Source organism: Dendrobates tinctorius, unplaced genomic scaffold (genome assembly GCF_039654945.1).
Source record: "Dendrobates tinctorius isolate UK_male_01 unplaced genomic scaffold, ASM3965494v1 ptg000016l, whole genome shotgun sequence".
In the NCBI taxonomy this organism is placed as follows: domain Eukaryota; kingdom Metazoa; phylum Chordata; class Amphibia; order Anura; family Dendrobatidae; genus Dendrobates; species Dendrobates tinctorius.
The window spans coordinates 28,386,036-28,403,752 of record NW_027361684.1 but is presented as its reverse complement, the minus strand read 5'-3'; the positions used below and the strand labels follow the sequence as shown (position 1 = coordinate 28,403,752).

At 42.4% G+C, this 17,717-nt stretch overlaps 1 long non-coding RNA gene across 3 annotated transcripts in view; it reads left to right on the top strand.

Moving 5' to 3' along the window:
• Positions 1-17,717, top strand: part of LOC141080411 (uncharacterized) — a 165,816-nt gene that overhangs the window by 13,804 nt on the left and 134,295 nt on the right. For all 3 annotated transcript variants that reach the window (XR_012228901.1, XR_012228900.1, XR_012228899.1), the window contains one exon: positions 3,461-3,559. This is a non-coding gene — a long non-coding RNA (uncharacterized lncRNA). The remainder of the gene's footprint in view (positions 1-3,460; positions 3,560-17,717) is intronic.

Genomic DNA, 17,717 nt, shown 5'->3' with positions numbered 1-17,717 from the left:
CTAATTTTTATCGGATATTTATAGCAAAATTTTCTAGTATTGCCAAGCCATTGACTGATCTGACTAAGAAGGGTGCTGATGTGTTGAATTGGTCTCCGGAGGCTGTTTCTTCCTTTCAGGAGCTGAAGCGAAGATTCACTTCTGCCCCGGTTTTGCGGCAACCTGATGTCTCACTCCAGGTAGAGGTGGACGCTTCTGAGATTGGTGCAGGAGCTGTTTTGTCCCAAAAGGATCCTGTAACATCTAAAATGAATCCCTGTGCTTTCTTTTCCCGAAAGTTCTCTCCATCTGAACGTAACTATGATTGTGGGGAATCGGGAACTGTTAGCCATGAAATGGGCATTTGAGGAGTGGAGACATTGGTTGGAGGGAGCTAAACATCAAGTCGTGGTCCTCACTGACCACAAGAATTTGATTTACCTGGAGTCGGCCAAACGCTTGAACCCTAGACAGGCTAGGTGGGCCTTGTTTTTTACACGTTTTGATTTTGTGGTCTCTTTTCTTCCTGGCACTAAGAATGTCAAGGCTGACGCTCTCTCTAGGAGCTTCTTTGCTGATTCTCCTGTGGTGACCAAGCCTGCTACCATCTTAGGCGAAGGGGTAGTTCTTTCTGCCATCTCGCCCGATTTGAGACGTGCTCTGGAAGAGTTCCAGGAGGACAAACTTGAGCGTTGTCCCAGTGGAAAGTTGTATGTTCCTGACCAGTGGAAGAAGAGAGTGATGTCTGAAGTTCATTGCTCTGCATTGGCTGGTCATCCAGGTATTTTTGGTACTAGAGATCTGGTGAGTCGGTCTTTTTGGTGGCCCGCCTTGTCTCGTGATGTCAGGAATTTTGTGCAGTCCTGTGGGACTTGCTCCCGGTCTAAACCTTGTTCTTGCTCTAGTGGGTTGTTGATGCCTTTGCCGGTCCCCAGGAGGCCATGGACCCATATTTCAATGGATTTCATCTCTGATATGCCTGTCTCTCAGAGAATGACTGTTATTTGGGTGATTTGTGATAGGTTCTCTAAGATGGTTCATCTTGTACCACTCCCTAAGTTGCCATCTTCCTCTGAACCCCTGTTGTTTGACCGAAAACGTTCAAAAGGAATGTGTTGAATTGGATGCGATAACAATAAAGGTACTGTGAAATTGCCTTCGTTTTTGAGTGCCAAGTTTTTTGATATTTTGTACAGTTGGTTGGATACCCGACTTGTGCACCTCCCTCTCGCTCATTGAGTGCCGTGTCTCTTTGAAAAGCTATGTCATCTGGGTTCATTGTCGCAAGGCATCACTGGGAACGGGACTTGCCAAGAGCATCGCTGAGGCCTGGGAATGCTGCAGGGGACTCCGGTACGTGAGAATATCAAGATTTTATTTTTTTTATTATTTTTAACATTATATATTTTACTGCTGATGCTGCATAGGCAGCCTCAATAGGAAAAAGTTGGTCACACATGTCAAACACTATGTTTGACGAGTGTGACCAACCTGACAATCAGTTTTCCTAGCGATGCTACAGATCACTTGGAAAACGCTAGCATTCTGCAAACTAATTACGCTTGCAAAACGCTATTTTTTCACGGGAATTACGCATGCGGAGTTCTAGCGTATTTACCGTGGCAGGGAGTTGCAGAATTGCCGTGGAAATTTCCGCAGCAATTCCGCACGTGTGCACATAGCCTTAAAATTCCCACAGTGAGTATTTGGTGAGTTTTTGAGACTGAGTATTTTCATGTGCAAAAATCACAGCATATTATAGTTACAACAAAATTGCTGGGAATTATAGAAATCTCCTTCCCACTTTTTTCACGCTTGTATACTGACCTGTGGTTTGTACTCGGCTCCGGGCTAGGATGCCAAGAGCCCTGCAGTAACTGACTCTGGTGGCCCACCGTTCAGCTACATGCAAATACCACATTACACTAAGTCACAAATTTGCCTATGTTTCTATGTAATAACAAACAGGTTAGTACAGGGGTGGGTTTTTCTGTCATTAAACGAGGGGTACCAACAATTTTGACCATGCGTGTATGACATGGAATTTCATAGATTAAATATTTATCACTGACAATTGTAACCTAGCTTGAATCTCTAAGGCTATGTGCCCACGTAGCGTTTTATTCCGGACACTAAAAACCGGACTCCTTCCCAGAAATCGCGCGTTTTCTTCAGCGCGATTTTACCGCGATTATGTTCGCGATTTTCGCGTGCGATATTCAAGCACTTTCCAAGCGATTTGAAGCATCGCTTGGAAAGTGATTGACAGGTTGGTCACTCGTCAAACACAAGTGTGAGCAGCTTTTTACTATTGAGGCTGCCTATGCGGCATCAATAGTAAAAGATAGAATGTTAAAATGCTTTAAAAAAATAAAAAAATCGGGGTATATTTACCTTCCGGCGTCACGCGCTGCATTCCCGGCCTCAGCGTTCCCAGTAAGGCCTTGCAAGACCTGTGATGAGGTAGTCTCGCGTTGCTATAGCGATCTCGCGAGACCGCTAGAGTCACGCGAGACTACGTCATCAATGAACCGTGCCGCAAGGCATTACTGGGAACGCTGAGGCCAGGAATGCAGCGTGGGACGTCGGAAGGTAAATATACCCCGATTTTTTATTCTTTTTTTTACAGGGGTATGGTACCCAGGGCCTGGAGGACAGTCTCCTCTCCTCCACACCGTGGGTACCAACCGCACGAGACGCTTAACTTCCCGCATGGTGGGCATAGCCACATGCGGGAAGTAAGCGATTCTCATGCATTCCTATGGATGCAGAATCGCGGCAATTCTTTGCGATTCCGCACAAAGGAATGACCATGCTGCGATTTTTTCCGCGATGCGATTCCACTGCGGAAAAAAGCGCAGCATTAGCACAGCATGTGCGGAATGCCATAGGAATGCATGGGGGGGGGCGTTCTGTACACGATTTTTAAACGTTTTCGTGCCAAAAATCGCGGCAAAAACGCTTAAATATCGCTACGTGGGCACACAGCCTAAAGCTATTTATTTTATGATCTGCTTTGCACGGAGTATATGTTGTAAATGTCCTAAAGTTCACCAGAGAACACTAAGGCCATGTTCACACTGTGTTTTCTGCAGTGTGTTCAGAGGTTTCACCCAAATCCTTCTAAGGGTATGTGCACATGTTGCCGATTTGGCCCTGGGGATCCGCAGCAGATTCTCCTGCGGTGTACAGTACCATTATAATCAATGTAAAACAAAAAACGCTGTGCACATGCTGCAGACTTTTCCATTATAGAACTCCGCAGGTGTTAAAACACAGGGGAAATCCACACAAAATCTGCAGGAAATCTGCACTAAATCTGCAGGTAAAACACAGGTCATTTTACCTGTGGATTTAGCAAAATCCGCTCGAAAAAATCCGCAGCAGAATCCGCAACGTGTACACGTACCCTAAAAGCGAAATGCAGATGAACCCACATGTGTATCATGCAGACTTTGCTGCATTTTTTTTTGTATTTCAGCACAGAGGTCACCCTTCTAGATTGAAAAGGGGCAGATCCATAAGTGAACATCCACAATAAAAATCCACATGCTGAAGACTTCACAATCTTGCTCCACAGGTGATTTTCAAATACAAAAAAAATCTACAGCATTTTGATGAGATTTGCTAAAATCCACAGCATTTCCGTTACGTGTGCATTTAGCCTTCTGCCATAGTCGTGTGCTGCAGATTTATCACAGAGATTTCTGCAGCTGGCTCCTTTTACTTGAATTGCGTTTGGGGTTATTTATGCAGATTGGGCATGGATTTCTGCAATCACATGTCCGAATGGTGGAAAAGTTTGTATCAAGCACGCGCGCCGTGTGTGAACATGCCGGAGCCAGTGGTCTGCTATATTGTATACAGTCATATGTAAAAGTTTGGGCACCCCTATTAATGTTAACCTTTTTTCTTTATAACAATTTTGGTTTTTGCAACAGGTATTTCAGTTTCATATATCTAATAACTGATGGACTCAGTTATATTTCTGGATTCAAATGAGGTTTATTGTACTAACAGAAAATGTGCAATCTGCATATAAACAAAATTTGACCGGTGCAAAAGTATAGGAACCCTTATCATTTTCTTGATTTGAACACTCCTAACTACTTTTTACTGACTTCCTGAAGCACTAAATTGGTTTTGTAACCTCATTGAGCTTTGAACTTCATAGCCAGGTGTATCAAATCAGGAGAAAAGGTATTTAAAGTGGCCACTTGCAAGTAGTTCTCCTATTTGATTCTCCTATGAAGAGTGGCATCATGGACTCCTCAAAACAACTCTCAAATGATCTGAAAACAAAGATTATTCAACATAGCTTTTCAGGGGAAGGATACAAAAAGTTGTCTCAGAGATTTAACCTGTCAGTTTCCACTGTGAGGAACATAGTAAGGAAATGGAAGAACACAGGTACAGTTCTTGTTAAGCCCAGAAGTGGCAGGCCAAGAAAAATATCAGAAAGGCAGAGAAGAAGAATGTGAGAACAGTCAAGGACAATCCACAGACCACCTCCAAAGACCTGCAGCATCATCTTGCTGCAGATAGTGTCACTGTGCATCGGTCAACAATACAGCGCATGCATAACGCCTTTTTGTATGACCAAACAACTCAATCTTTGTTTCATCAGTCCACAGGACCTTCTTCCAAAATGTAACTGGCTTGTCCAAATGTGCTTTTGCATATCTCAGGCGACTCTGTTTGTGGCGTGCTTGCAGAAACGGCTTCTTTCGCATCACTCTCCCATACAGCTTCTCCTTGTGCAAAGTGCGCTGTATTGTTGACCGATGCACAGTGACACCATCTGCAGCAAGATGATGCTGCAGGTCTTTGGAGGTGGTCTGTGGATTGTCCTTGACTGTTCTCACCATTCTTCTTCTCTGCCTTTCTGATATTTTTCTTGGCCTGCCACTTCTGGGCTTAACAAGAACTGTACCTGTGTTCTTCCATTTCCTTACTATGTTCCTCACAGTGGAAACTGACAGGTTAAATCTCTGAGACAACTTTTTGCATCCTTCCCCTGAAAAGCTATGTTGAATAATCTTTGTTTTCAGATCATTTGAGAGTTGTTTTGAGGAGTCCATGATGCCACTCTTCATAGGAGAATCAAATAGGAGAACTACTTGCAAATGGCCACTTTAAATACCTTTTCTCATGATTTGATACACCTGGCTATGAAGTTCAAAGCTCAATGAGGTTACAAACCAATTTAGTGCTTCAGGAAGTCAGTAAAAAGTAGTTAGGAGTGTTCAAATCAAGAAAATGATAAGGGTGCCCATACTTTTGCACCGGTCAAATCTTGTTTAAATGCAGATTGCACATTTTCTGTTAGTACAATAAACCTCATTTGAAACCAGAAATATAACTGAGTCCATCAGTTATTAGATATATGAAACTGAAATAGCTGTTGCAAAAACCAAAATTGTTATAAAGAAAAAAGGTTAACATTAATAGGGGTGCCCAAACTTTTACATATGACTGTATCTGTATTATAATTTACACATGGTGACGCTGTTTTTCTATGAAATGTTCATAGATTTTTAATGTGTTGAAATTGGTATTATTGCAGGGTCTGTTATTATGGAAGAACACTGTGCAGGGCTCCTGTGTTAAACTTTGCCGTAGTTTTTGTCATTTTACCTGAACTGAACTGCAGAAGACGTGCCTTTTTTTCCTAAATATTCTAGAATTCTCAACAATAATGGTGGGTGAGGCTGATTGAAGCCAGAAAGGAAAGAACAATGTCAGTATGTTTCTTTCTGCCAAGTCTTTTTCTAGTACAATGTCTGGCATAGTCTACAACTTGTTCCCATATTTCACCACACAGCATGCACTCGTTTCTAAAAGTTGGATTTTAACTTATGTATTGCCAGTTGTTTTTTTTTTGTGTGTGTTGGTCATCTGGGGGCTGGAGACAGGTAGTATTAAACCATTTATAAAAAAAAAAAAAATTGGGTAGGAAATACGGAGTGTTAAAGGGATTGTCCAGCTAAAGTTACATTCCCACCATGAGTTTTTAGTTTCAATAAGTTTTATTTGAAACATCATATGAAAACACAAAAGGATAGACAACAGGAGTTCATCCATACAGTGCTTAATATTAATATGAAGAATCAATTTGAAACATCCGTCTCAAGTAAATACCCAATGTTTGTTATGAGTCCTGGTAAGGCCTTTTCTATAAGTCATAAACGGTTAGGGGGAAAGCCACAAACCCAAGTCTAGATGTGTATTTGGATGCAATTCTATCCAAGGATTCCAGACCTTGAGAAATAAGTTCCACGTATCAGATCTAATAGATTCTATCCGCTCATGTAACATGATGGTATTCATTCTTTCTTTTACCAAAGATATCGACAGTGAAGGGGTTTTCCATCTTGCGGCTATATGAATCTTTGTTGCCACACACAAATCACCTATTTATGAAAACTTTTAGAGAACCTCGGCGGCTTAGTACCCAATAAAAAGGCAGAGGGCTCTAAATCAATTTGTTCCTCGAACATTTGTTCTACCAGACATTTCACTTTCCTCCAGAGCTCCAAGACCACTGTACAAGACCACCAGATGTGTTTCATGTCCCCGGATACCCCAAATCCCCTGAAACAATCATCACCCGAGACACTAGGGAACATATTAGGAATTCTCTCTGGTACATAGTAGAATCTATGCAGAACCTTCAAAGAAGTCTCTACCAATGAAGTTTGATTTCTACCTTTAGATAATGTCTCACTACTACGGTACCAGTCATCAATCGACATGACGAATCCTAAATCTTCATCCCATTGCAACATATAATCTAATTTTCTTTATCGTAAGGTGGACTAATAGTAGAGTAAATAAAAGAAATCATTCCATTCCCCAATGGATCTTGCAAGCATTTGTTCTCAAAACCCTTTATCCGGAGAGGAGTTTTTCCTGGGAGAATTTGCTTAGCAAAATTAAATACCTGGTTTATACACATAATTTCCCTTACAGGAGGTGTGATTTTTTTTTTTTTTATAAATTCTTGTCTGTCTCACAATACATTAAATTGAGAGCAGAGGTGCTTGAGTAAGTAGATCCCTTTAGTCAACCACCATGAAAAAAGTTGTGGTTCCAGCCTGGGTCGGAACCAGCGTCGGACTGGAACACCTTGGGCCCACCAGAGAAAATCATTCTTGGGGCCCACTATGTAGCTGCATAGAGTTAAATACCAGACCACCAATTGTGCGGTAAAACACGCTAATATCCGGGTATAATATAAGGTTGTACATGTCTTAATTATGTAGCAGGAGTTGGGGTAGCCCCCTCATAGAATATAAAGCAGCCCCCTCATAGAATATAATGTAGACCCCTCATAGAATATAATGCAGCCATCTCATAGAATATAATGCAGCCATCTCATAGAATATAATACTGCCCTCCTCATAGGGTATAATACTGCCCCCCTCATAGGGTATAATGATAGGGTATAATGCACCCCTCATAGGGTATAATGCACCCCCTCATAGGGTATAATACTGCCCCCCTCATAGGGTATAATACTGCCCCCCTCATAGGGAATAATGCACCCCCTCATAGGGTATAATGCACCCCCTCATAGGGTATAATGCACCCCCTCATAGGGTATAATACTGCCCCCCTCATAGGGTATAATACTGCCCCCCTCATAGGGTATAATACTGCCCCCCTCATAGGGAATAATGCACCCCCTCATAGGGAATAATGCACCCCCTCATAGGGTATAATGCTGCCCCCTCATAGGGTATAATGCTGCCCCCCTCATAGGGTATAATACTGCCCCCCTCATAGGGAATAATGCACCCCGTCATAGGGAATAATGCTGCCCTCCTCATAGGGTATAATGCTGCCTCCTCATAGGGTATTATGCTGCCTCCTCATAGGGTATAATGCTGCCTCCTCATAGGGTATAATACTGCCCCCCTCATAGGGAATAATGCACCCCCTCATAGGGTATAATACTGCCCCCCTCATAGGGTATAATGCTATATAGATATATAGAGTTAGATAGATATAGATAGAAAGATAGATGTAGAAATAGATAGATATAGAGATAGATAGTAGATAATGGATAGAAAGTAGATAATGGATAGATATAGATAGAAAGATTCATAGAGATAGATAGAGATAGATATAAAGATAGATATAGAAAGAAATATAGATAGATAGATAGATCGATAGGTAGATAGATATAGAGATAGATAGAAAATAGATAATGGATAGATAGATAGATAGCTATAGATAGAAAGATATAGAGATATATAGATAGAGATAGATAATAGATAGAGATAGATAATAGACAGATATACAGATATAATAATAATAATAATAATAATAATAATATAGACATATATAGATAGATAGAGATAGATAGATATAGAGATAATAGATATAGAGATAGATAGATAGATATAGAGACAGATAGATATAGAAAGATAGATATAGAGATATATATAGAGATAATAGCTAGATATAGAGATATGTATAGAGATAGATAGATATAGAGTTAGAAAGATAGATAGATATAGAGAGATATAGAGATAGATAGAGATAGCTAGATAGATGGATAGATAGATATAGATAATAGAGATAATAAATATAATAGATAGATATAGAGATAGATATAGAGATAGATGGATAGATCAATAGATAGATAGATAAAGAGAGAGATAGAGAGAGATAGATAGATAGATAGATAATGAGATATAGAGATAGATATAGAGATATGGTGATAGATAGATATAGAGATAGATATGGATATAGAGATAGATATGGATATAGAGATAGATATGGATATAGAGATAGATATGGATATAGAGATAACAGATAGATATAGAGATAGATAGATAGATATAGAGATAGATAGATATAGAGATAATAGATAGATAGATAGCTATAGAGAGAGATATAGAGATAGATATAGAGAGAAACAGATATAGAGATAGATACAGAGATAGATAGGTAGATAGATATAGAGATAATAGATAGATATAGAGATAGATAGATAGATATAGATATAAAGATAGATAGAGATAGAGAGCGGTAGATATAGAGAGAGATAGATATAGAGAGAGATAGATACAGAGATCGATAAATAGATAGAGAGATAGATATAGATATAGATAATAGATAGAGATAGATAGATAAAGATAGATAATAAATATAGAGATAACAGATAGATATAGAGATAGAGTAAGACAGAAAGATATAGAGATAGGTAGATATAGATAATAGAGATAGCTAGATAGACATAATAGATAGATATAGATATAGAGATAGATAGAAAGACAGATATAGAGATAGATGTAGAGATAGAAAGATAGATATAGAGATAGAGCGATAGATAGATAGAGATAGATATAGATAATAGATAGAGATAAATAGATAGATAGATAGAGAAAGATAGATATAGAGATAGAGATAAATAGATAGAGAGATATAGAGAGAAATAGATATAGATATAGAGATAATAGATATATATAGAGATAGATAGATACAGAGAAAAGATATAGAGATAGATAGAGAAAGATAGATAGATATATAGAGATAGAAAGATAGATATAGAGATAGAGCGATAGATAGATATACAGAGAGATAGATATAAAGATAGATAGAGATATATAGATAGATAGCTATAGAGAGAGATATAGAGATAGATATAGAGAGAAATAGATATAGATATAGAGATAGATAGAGATAGATATATAGATATAGATATAAAGATAGATATAGAGATAGAGCGATAGATAGCGAGAGAAATAGATATAGAGATAGATAGATACAGAGAAAAGATATAGAGATAGATAACGGATAGATAAATAGATAGATAGGTATAGAGATAGATAGATATAGATATTAGATAGAGATATATATAGATAAAGATAGATAGATATAGATGGTAGCTAGATAGATAATAAATATAGAGATAATAGATATAGAGATAGATAGATAGATATAGAGATAGATGTAGAGATAGAAAGATAGATATAAAGATAGAGCGATAGATAGAGATAGATATAGAAATAGATAGATATAGATAATAGATAGAGATAGATATAGAGATAGATAGATATAGATAATAGATAGAGATAGAAAGATAGATAGATATAAGAGAGATAGAGAGAGAGATATAGAGATAGATAGAGAGAGAGAGACAGATAGAGAGAGCGAGAGAGAGATAAAAAACAAAACACAATACTCACCTCTCCTCCTCGCTCCCACGCTGATCCCGGCTTCAGTGTCAGGAGCTGCCCCCTCTGCCAGACACACAGCGGGTGCGCGATGTAGTGACGTCATCGCGCACTGGCTGTGAGCCAGGAGCAGAGAGGACTGAGGGCGGCGCCGGCCCTGATTTACAGCTGTAGTCTGCAGAGCGGCTTACTGGGCTGGGGGCGGGGCCTCTGGGGGTGGAGACCTGAAATGAGATTCACTGCTTCGCAGTGAATATTCATTTCTCTTTAGCAGCGGGGACAGGGGCTCCTGCCTCCTGACACCCGCTGCTGCTCCGCTGGCAGGGGCCCCCATAGCAGCTGCATGGTGTGCGACACACCACTGGCTGGGGGCCCCTGGAGCAGCGGGGGCCCTAGGCAACTGCTGGCCCTGTATGCCAGCAGGTGCCAGGGCCCACCAGATGCCAGGGCCCACCGGAGAATCCTCCGGTTCTCCGGTGGGCCAGTCCGACGCTGGTCGGAACATAGGGTTATGAAAAATATTGATCAGTGGTGAAGGGTTGGATTGCATCTCATATTTAAACCTAACTTTCCTCCAGAGCATTAGTGAATGGACCGTGTAAGGGGCCATATTTATTAGATTCTGTGGCAAACGCTCTGTGGACCACATTAAGCCTGAAAATGAGTACGGTCTGGATAGAAAGGATTCCAGGAGAACCCATCTAGGTGTATTCCCGTGTGGACAGGTGTTGACTAATTGGGCAATCTGGGCTGATCTATAGTAAAGTGAGAAATTAGGTAAGGACAATCCTCCCAATTTCCTATGGAGGAACATGGTCTTCTGCGCAATTCTAGGCCTTTTCCCCAACCAAAGAAATTTAGATATCATAGAAGTCTGCTTGGAAACTCTGGATTAATGGGGCATAATTCCATTCAAATAGTGTTATCCTATCGGCTGTTAGATTAATACCCAGGTAAGATAGGAAATGTAAATTACATATAAATCCAAATTGAGATGTTATATTATTTTGCTCCACTTTTGGGAAGTTGACAAATAACGCTTCGCACTTATCTACATTTATATTGAATCCAGAAATTTTTTTCAAATTCGTGCAGAAGTGGAAATAGATGGGGGAGCGAGGTATGAGGGCTATTTAGTGTTAGAAGAAGGTCGTCTGCATATAGACTGACTTTATATGGCTCTCCCAAATCCTCAGGGCCCAGAATGTTTTGGTTTTTCCTTATAGCCTCTGCTATAGGTTCCATTGCAAGGGCAAAGAGTGCAGGAGACAATGGGCAGCCTTGCCTGGTGCCTATTTGAATGCTTATTGGGGAAGGATGCATTGCAGGGAGCTTTAAATAGGCTATAGGTTTATCATATAATAACTTGAGGCACTCGATTAATTTAGAGGAAAATCCAAATTTAGATAATACCTTAAAAAGGTATGTCCACGAGACCGTGTCAAAAGCTTTTTTGACATCGAGGGCAAGCAGTAGAAGTTGCTTTCGGCGGATATTTGTTGTGTGTATGATATTTAACACCCTCCTTATGTTATCAGATGCCTGTCTCGTAGGTATAAAACCTACCTGGTCTCGATGAATGAGATGGGGAAGAGGATTAATAGTATTTTCAGTTACAGTACATGTGAAAATTTTTAAATCTATATTTAAAAGTGATATGGGTCTATAGTTTAGTTAGAAGGTGATCTCTTTTGGGTTTTGGGATTCCCACCATGAGTTTTTAATGAGCTTTTTACGCTGCATATTTTTGAAAAATGCAAGCTTTACTTTATAGGTGCAGAAATGGAGCAAAAAATCTGCAACATCAAAAACTCACCAAAAGCTCATTGTGGGAACATATCCTACGAATAAAGGGTCTACAGGAGCCGCTTTGATGGAAAAAGACCAAACAGAAACACCCATTCACATTTCTTACTGGGATAATGAATGGTTGCAGTATTTATTTGCTTACATAACATCAAAATTGAAAAATAAGCCCTGAAGGATGAAACCATACTGAAACAAAACCTCAAGTCTTTATGCTGTGGTCAGTGGACAAGTCTCTTCTCCATTCAGCCCCCAAAACCAGCGAGCTCTGACTTCCGAAGAATAAAAAGGAACAGGCTGGAAACTGAATATACAAACATGACAAAAAAATAAATTAACATAACTGAGATAAAACATCATAAAAAAAATAAAAAAAATCAAAAGACAATAAGGTGGGAGGATCTGAAGGGGCCATTGAAGGGTGTTCTTTCCTGTAGCTTACCAGCCAGGCAGGAGACCGCATAGCCTACCCCTATAGTTTTATATCCCCCATCCCGTCACACTAACATAACCAGCAATCCTGACAACCTCTTTCCCCGCAAGTTATGGAAGAGTTATGGCTTAGCTACACTACCGTTCAAAAGTTTGGGGTCACCCAGACAATTTTGTGTTTTCCATGAAAATTCATAGTTTTATTAATCAAATGAGTTGCCAAATGAACTTAAAATCTAGTCCCGACATTGGAAAAGGTTCAAAGAAAAGATTTTTATTTGAAACTAGCTGAAGAGCTGCCCGGGCATAGTAACTAACTGTGGTTAGTTATAGCAAATTATAATTATCCTCCATCCCATAGGCCCATGCCCATATACCCATCATGCATATCCTCCATCTCATAGTCCCATGCCCATACAGTCATGGCCAAAAGTTTTGAGAATGACACAAATATTAATTTTTACAAAGTCTACTGCTTCATTTTTTCTAATGGCAATTTGCATACACTCCAGAATGTTATAAAGAGTGATCAGCTTAACAGCAATTACTTGCAAAGTCAATATTTGCCTAGAAAATGAACTTTATCCCCCAAAACACATTTCAACATCATTGCAGCCCTGCCTTAAAAGGACCAGCTAACATCGTTTCAGTGATTGCTCCATTAACACAGGTGTCGGTGTTGATGAGGACAGGGCTGGAGATCAATCTGTCATGATTAAGTAAGAATGACACCACTGGACACTTTAAAAGGAGGCTGGTGCTTGGCATCATTGTTTCTCTTCTGTTAACCATGGTTATCTCTAAAGAAACACGTGCAGTCATCATTGCACTGCACAAAAATGGCCTAACAGGGAAGAGTATCGCAGCTAGAAAGATTGCACCTCAGTCAACAATCTATCGCATCATCAAGAACTTCAAGGAGAGAGGTTCCCTTGTTGCCAAAAAGGCTCCAGGGCGCCCAAGAAAGACCAGCAAGCGCCAGGACCGTCTCTTAAAAGTGTTTCAGCTGCGGGATCGGGCTACCAGCAGTGCAGAGCTTGCTCAGGAATGGCAGCAGGCAGGTGTGAGTGCATCTGCACGCACTGTGAGGCGAAGACTCTTGGAGCAAGACCTGGTCTCAAGGAGGGCAGCAAAGAAGCCACTTCTCTCCAGAAAAAACATCATGGACAGACTGATATTCTGCAAGAGGTACAGGGAGTGGACTGCTGAGGACTGGGGTAAAGTCATTTTCTCTGATGAATCCCCTTTTCGATTGTTTGGGACATCTGGAAAACGGCTTATTCGGAGATGACCAGGTGAGCGCTACCACCAGTCTTGTCTCATGCCAACTGTCAAGCATCCTGAAACCATTCATGTGTGGGGTTGCTTCTCAGCCAAGGGAATGGGCTCTATCTGAGTCTTGCCTAAAAACACAGCCATGAATAAAGAATGGTACCAGAATGTCCTCCAAGAGCAACTTCTCCCAACCGTCCAAGAGCAGTTTGGCGATCAACAATGCCTTTTTCAACATGATGGAGCACCTTGCCATAATGCAAAGGTGATAACTAAATAACTCAGGGAACAAAACATAGAGATTTTGGGACCATGGCCTGGAAACTCCCCAGATCTTAATCCCATTGAGAACTTGTGGTCAATCATCAAGAGATGGGTGGACAAACAAAAACCTTCAAATTCAGACAAAATAAAAGCATTGATTTTGCAAGAATGGACTGCTATCAGTCAGGATTTGATCCAGAAGTTGATTGAGAGCATGCCAGGGAGAATTGCTGAAGTCCTGAAGAAGAAGGGTCAACACTGCAAATATTGACTTGCTGCATTAACTCATTCTAACTGTCAATATAACCTTTTGCTACTCATAATATGATTGCAATTATATTTCTGTATGTGATAAAAACATCTGACAAACACACATAAAAACCAGAGGCCAGCAGATCATGTGAAAATATAATATTTGTGTCATTCTCAAAACTTCTGGCCATGACTGTATACCCATCATACATATTCTCCATACCATAGTCCCGTGCCCATATGCCGATCATACATATCCGCCATCCCATAGTCCCGTGCCCATATACCCATCACTAGTGTTGAGCGATACCGTTCGATACCCAAAAATATCGTATCGGATGGTATCGCCCGATACGAAAAAAATATCGGGTATCGCCGATTCCGATACCGGAAGTCCCATTCAAGTCAATGGGACTTCCGGTATCGGAATTAAAAAAAGGCCTTTATTTCCTTGTTGGCTAATTCTATATAATTGAAAACAAATAAGAATCATGTAGAATGTATTGTGGGAGGTGGAGGAGACATTAAAAGCATAGTGGTTTATTCAAATCACATGGCATAGCATTAATTCCAATTTTTTTTTTCAAGACGTTCGGAGTTAAAAAGATATTGACTATGTTAACTTTTTTATATTTAGTCAGATATGTATGTTTCACAACTTCCATGCTCTTCACCTTCTTTTGTACTTCTCCCACACTTTCTCCTTCATGATCCGCAGCAGTAGCATTTTTTTCATCAACTTTTTCTTCACCTTATTCATCTTCTTCTTCTTCACCTTCTTCCCATTAATTTTTTTTTTCCATTCTTCATATTCTTCTTATTCAGCTATTATTAATTTTCATATGCTATTTCTTCATCTTCTTCCTATTCTTCATTTTCTTATGGCGACAGGCATTCCTGTAGTACTTATCTATAAAAGTTATAAGATTACACCTTAAGTTCTGCCTGTCACAAAAGATTTACAACAGGATTTGTCCGAGTTCAGTTTGGCCTGCAGCAGCAGCCATTTTCCAGGGGCACCACGAGGAGGAACGGACTCACCCCCATTTACTGCTTAGTCTTCTTCTGCTTATAATTTTGATTTCTTCTATGCTGATTTTTTGTCTTATGCTTAATGTTCTTCTGCTTTCTGTTCTTCTGCTTTTGCTTCTTCTGCATCTTGTTCTTCTGTCTTCTGTTCTGTATCTTGGTGGTTGTCTTCATGCGAGAACCAGCTGACAGTACTGGAACCAGTAGTGGCAGCAGAAGGAACAATAGCCAATGGCACTACCGAGGAACAGCTGACGGTGCTGGACCCCGGTTACTATGCAGGAGGTACCTGTGCTAGAAACCACTACCAAGGACCAGCTGACGGTGCTGGACCTCGGATACCGAGATGGAGGCACCTAGGCCAAAGGCTGTGGCGAGAACCAGCAGACAGTGCTGGCACCCGGATGGGTAGCAGAAGGAACAAGAGCCAATGGCACTACCGAGGACCAACTGACGGTGCTGGACAACGGTTACTAAGCAGAAGGTACCTGTGCTAAAAAGCACTACCAAGGACCAGCTGACGGTGCTGGACCTCGGATACCGAGATGGAGGCACCTAGGCCAAAGGCTGTGGCGAGAACCAGCAGACAGTGCTGGCACCCGGATGGGTAGCAGAAGGAACAAGAGCCAATGGCACTACCGAGGACCAACTGACGGTGCTGGACCACGGTTACTAAGCAGAAGGTACCTGTGCTAAAAAGCACTACCAAGGACCAGCTGACGGTGCTGGACCTCGGATACCGAGATGGAGGCACCTAGGCCAAAGGCTGTGGCGAGAACCAGCAGACAGTGCTGGCACCCGGATGGGTAGCAGAAGGAACAAGAGCCAATAGCACTACCGAGGACCAACTGACGGTGCTGGACAACGGTTACTAAGCAGAAGGTACCTGTGCTAAAAAGCACTACCAAGGACCAGCTGACGGTGCTGGACCTCGGATACCGAGATGGAGGCACCTAGGCCAAAGGCTGTGGCGAGAACCAGCAGACAGTGCTGGCACCCGGATGGGTAGCAGAAGGAACAAGAGCCAATGGCACTACCGAGGACCAACTGACGGTGCTGGACCATGGTTACTAAGCAGAAGGTACCTGTGCTAAAAAGCACTACCAAGGACCAGCTGACGGTGCTGGACCTCGGATACCGAGATGGAGGCACCTAGGCCAAAGGCTCTGGCGAGAACCAGCAGACAGTGCTGGAACCCGGGTGGGTAGCAGAAGGTACCCATTGAAAGCAAAGTAGCCAGGCCGCAAGCCGGCCGCAGTTACCGAAACCCACAGTCCTACAGGGGGTCCCTGTCCCATTGGCACTACGGATCCAGCCTTCAGTGCCAGTTCCCGCAGCCCACATAGGAGTCACCTAAACTGCAGGCACCGTAGAGTCGGCTAACCCGGCCGCAAGACGACAGGACAACAGATTGGTGGCATAGTGACCTTGACACTACCCGGAAACAGCAGGCGTGCTGGAACCAGGCTGGGCAACAGGGAGTCCCCGTGCCAAAGACACTGCCGAGAACCAGCTGACGGTGCTGGAACCCAGATGGGTATCAAAAGCTACAAGAGCCAATGGCACTACCGAGGAACAGCTGACGGTGCTGGACCACGGTTACTAGGCAGGAGGTACCTGTGCTAGAAAGCACTACCAAGGACCAGCTGACGGTGCTGGACCTCGGATACCAAGATGGAGGCACCTAGGCCAAAGGCTATGGCGAGAACCAGCAGACAGTGCTGGAACCCGGGTGGGTAGCAGAAGGTACCCACTGAAAGCAAAGTAGCCAGGCCGCAAGCCGGCCGCAGTTACCGAAACCCACAGTCCTACAGGGGGTCCCTGTCCCATTGGCACTACGGATCCAGCCTTCAGTGCCAGTTCCCGCAGCCCAGATAGGAGTCACCTAAACTGCAGGCACCGTAGAGTCGGCTAACCCGGCCGCAAGACGACAGGACAACGGATTGGTGGCATAGTGACCTTGACACTACCCGGAAACAGCAGGCGTGCTGGAACCAGGCTGGGCAACAGGGAGTCCCCGTGCCAAAGACACTGCCGAGAACCAGCTGACGGTGCTGGAACCCAGATGGGTATCAAAAGCTACAAGAGCCAATGGCACTACCGAGGAACAGCTGACGGTGCTGGACCACAGTTACTAGGCAGGAGGTACCTGTGCTAGAAAGCATTACCAAGGACCAGCTGACGGTGCTGGACCTCGGATACCGAGATGGAGGCACCTAGGCCAAAGGCTCTGGCGAGAACCAGCAGACAGTGCTGGAACCCGGGTGGGTAGCAGAAGGTACCCATTGAAAGCAAAGTAGCCAGGCCGCAAGCCAGCCGCAGTTACCGAAACCCACAGTCCTACAGGGGGTCCATGTCCCATTGGCACTACGGATCCAGCCTTCAGTGCCAGTTCCCGCAGCCCACATAGGAGTCACCTAAACTGCAGGCACCGTAGAGTCGGCTAACCCGGCTGCAAGACGACAGGACAACGGATTGGTGGCATAGTGACCTTGA